Here is a 3,932-nt window from a genome sequence, read left to right on the forward strand (position 1 = left end):
AATGGTCAAAATGGCTCAAAAACCTAAAACCCAATGAAGACTAGATGCAAGGGGAAACTCACAAATAGAAGAAAAAAACTCAAACGGAGATTCCCAAATGCAAAGTTTCCATTTCACTCTACATCTGACCCATAAAGTGACAAGTGGAAAACGTGAAAAAGTTTATTGAGTAACCTGATCATCAGTGCAAACAGGTTTTATTCTATATCTGACTTGATCGGAGCGAGATTTAGAATAAAATGAAACTTATCATTTAAACACCTTGAATTTTTCCCTTCGTCAAACCCCGGTGAACGCCTTTAACGTTCCTTGGCTCGGGCTACAAAGTCACACTTAAACAAATCTTCTCCTCGCCGTGCCTCCCATACACCCCATGCCCTCCGATGAGAAAAAAAAAAAAGCCCATAGATGAAAGCTAAAAATAGCACGTGAGGAAGAGGAACGGGGAGTCTTGCGGTGTGCGCGTGCGATAACCCCGGCGGCCGGCCCTCTGTGTGTCCGACTGCCTCCCGTTCACCGAGGGTAATTAGAAAATCCTCAGGGCAGGGGAGATCTGCTTGGCTGTGTGTGTGTGTGTGTGTGTGTGTGTGTGTGTGCACGTTACGCGAGTGTGTGTACACCAGCATGCCGTTGCGCGTGTGTTTTGCCTGCGCGCGAGGAGGCTGGGGCCCAACACTGTACCAGGCAAAGGTTTCCACCGAACCGCTCTTGCATAACTCAGTGAGTGATAACACCGGTGCATTCCTCCCAACACACATCACGACGGCCAACATCTTTCCCCCAGCTCGCATTTAAATACAGCCTCACACGAGCCGGAGCATTCATTTTTCCCATTTTTCCCATTTTGAGCCGGGTTCTAATTGAAAAGGAGACCTGTTGGAGATGGTGATACACCGAGAGGAGACGGAGAGGGGATTGGGTGCTCTTCCAGGGCAAAGGTCACGTTCATCAAGAGGTAGGTCACCCGGGGGCTACAGCTGAAGGTGTTCCCACATCTATTGGGTGTCTACCCTTCACCTTGATGGGAAGCAGACTGCAGACGGGGAAAGACTGGGGAGTTTGGGATCAGATGGGAAAATGGATCAAATGAGTGGCGCTGAAATGGAAGTGGATAGAAAGGCCTGCTCATGTTTTATCTATATTATGCCACTATCATGTTTAGCTGAGTGTATTATGACTAGATAAATGTAGATCATTTGACTGCATGTGTCTAATTCAAGCTGTTTAATTCAGTGTTTTGTGATCATATGGCAACTGCCTGCAGTCTGCTACAAGACAAATTTCCAGCTACCAGGATGTTGATTCAAAGCCACATTAACAGCAGCCTCTTCCTGAATCCTCCGAGATTACTGACTGTCTAAACACGGTGTATTTGGCCATAAAACACCAGCATCGCACTAGGTCAGTGCCAAAAAAACGCTGCGGTGCCACACCGCTCCTCTACCTGCACCCTCTGCACTTCCTTATCCATCATCCGAGGAACGGCCGGTCTCCATGGCTCCTGCGCTCCCATAGGCCCCTCGTGGGACCGCGTCGCGGCCGAGCCGCTTTCTGATTGGCCCGAGGTCGCGAGATGAACCTCCTCGCCCCGCGCCTGGAGACCGAAATGTTGACAGAGCGGCGCCCAAACACCAAAAGGGTGTGTGTGTGGAGGGCTGTAAAAAACCCTTTGAGCAAGTCATGTTGAGTTAGCACTGCTGAACGTGTTAATGTATAGCCCTCTTACAGTGACCTCTGTGTGTGTGTGTGTGTGTGTGAGAGAGAGAGAGAGAGAGAGAGAGAGAGAGAGAGAGAGAGAGAGGGAGAGAGAGAGAGAGAGGAGAGAGAGAGAGAGAGAGAGAGAGAGAGAGAGAGAGAGAGAGAGGCCTGTGGACTTTGACACTCATTTCTTCCTGATTCATACAAAAGAATGAAATCTGCTGATCATTTACTTGCAAACACACCAGTATGAATTCAGTGAACTATTTTATTTTCTGAGTCATTCTGGATCAATCCATCTTTGGGGGTTTTCCAGACTGTCATGCCTGCTTCTAGGACTAATGATCCAAATCTTTTGAACCTGCCTCTTTAAACCATTTGCTTGTGCTTGTCCATTATGGACTTCCCATCTTACAAAAGTACAATACTGTCGCTTTAGTTTCCTAATCATACAAACGTTGTCTTCATGCAACACAGCAGCGGTGCACATTGTCTGCTCAAAATATGAAAAGACAGGAGCATTCCCCCCTGCAAATTCTTTTGTTACACACCCAACCAGTTGCTCAAGCTCAGCATCTATGAGGCGTACAGTGACGTAATCACACAGCCGAGTGTTTCCTTTACGGACAACATGGAGGAAAATCAGTCCTTCCCCTCCAAACCATAAAATGAACGGCCTCTTTCATGGTTTACTGCAGAGGAACCTGAGCGTCCATATGAGGAACAATAAGACTAGGTGAAGGCAGGTGCTAGATAGAATATGGAGTTTACCTGCAGACTTTATCTGGCTAAGATAAGACGGAGCTTCTCATGTTATGTTCACTGACATGTAAACCATCAGGAACTTTCCTTTTACGACAAGAAATCAGTGCTTTCTGTTTCAATTTCTCATGGCAGAGCAGAAGAGATTTCAAACATACGGAAGAGGATTGGGGCCACGTGCGGAAAATGTATTTGAGTTGTGAGTTTAAAGTCAGAATTCTGAGAAAAAAGTGGGAATTCTTAGAAAAAAAGTCAGAATTCAGAGATTAAAGTCAGAATTCAGAGATTAAAGTCAGAATTCAGAGATTAAAGTCAGAATTCTTCTCTTTATTCTCACAATACTGACTTTAAACTCAGAACTCAAATACATTTTTCACATGTGGCCCTAATCCTCTACTGTATAGAGTGTAATGCCTCTCCTACTCTAGGCTACTTTTAATTTAAGACAACACCTCCTGTCTAGTCGGTTGAGCACAGATTCTTCTTTTTCTCGTCCTCGCTTCTGATTAGGAATCTTCACCACTTGGCTTTTTTTGGATGGTTTTTTTTCTGAAGTTCTCCGCCCTTGGAAAGACGTCTGCCTTTTGAGTGGGCGAGCTGAATATCTCGGTATCTCCCTACCCACCCCGCTGCTTAGGTCAGATGTATATTTTGGCCGTGGCTATCAGCATGAGCAAGATCTGTAAATTTCTACGAGCTATAAATCTCACTTAATTGCAACCTTTAACACGGCGGCCCAGTAAATTACAGCCAAACGACCCTGAAACGAAGCAATGCTTTCATGATAGTTTTAAATGCTGAAGTCAGCAACAGGCACGTCATACATTTTTAACAGCAGCAAAGAAAAAAGTCATGTTAAGAGTCGTTTACTTACACTAAAATATGAATAGAGTCAAATACTGTTGAGTTTGCTGCTGTGCTTCTACACTCAGAGAGTATATTAAGTCAGATAACATGAAACTTGAATGAGTCCGGTGAGGAAGTTAGACTGTTGCAGCAGAAAATGCTAATAGGATACAGCAAAGACAAATAGATTATAAATAAGAATAAGAATGTAAGAATATAATAAGAGATATGCAACCAACAAAATGAACACGTTAAGCAGAAATACATGAATGAAAGTATGAAAAGATATGGATTGCAGCATTATGAAGGTGTGCAAAATAGCAGCAGTAGAACTTATTGAGGTTTTTTTTGATGCATGTATTGATTATTAAAGGTGCTTGTGTGGCATATTAACATCAATAAATCATTACCACATTAATTTTGAGACATTAGTATAATTGCCATGACCAAACAAGACCAGCACCAAGAAGATTGGCAGCCTCTACTGGCCTCTACACTGCATTTTACATTGTGTGCCACCAGGTCGGATTCTGTGGGAAAACTGCTGGATTGCTTTACAGCACAAAAGAGGAAGAGAGAGCTAAAGCTTGTAGTTTCTGGCAATGGCAGATGGAGGAAGGAGTGAA

Source organism: Centroberyx gerrardi, chromosome 14 (genome assembly GCF_048128805.1).
Source record: "Centroberyx gerrardi isolate f3 chromosome 14, fCenGer3.hap1.cur.20231027, whole genome shotgun sequence".
In the NCBI taxonomy this organism is placed as follows: domain Eukaryota; kingdom Metazoa; phylum Chordata; class Actinopteri; order Beryciformes; family Berycidae; genus Centroberyx; species Centroberyx gerrardi.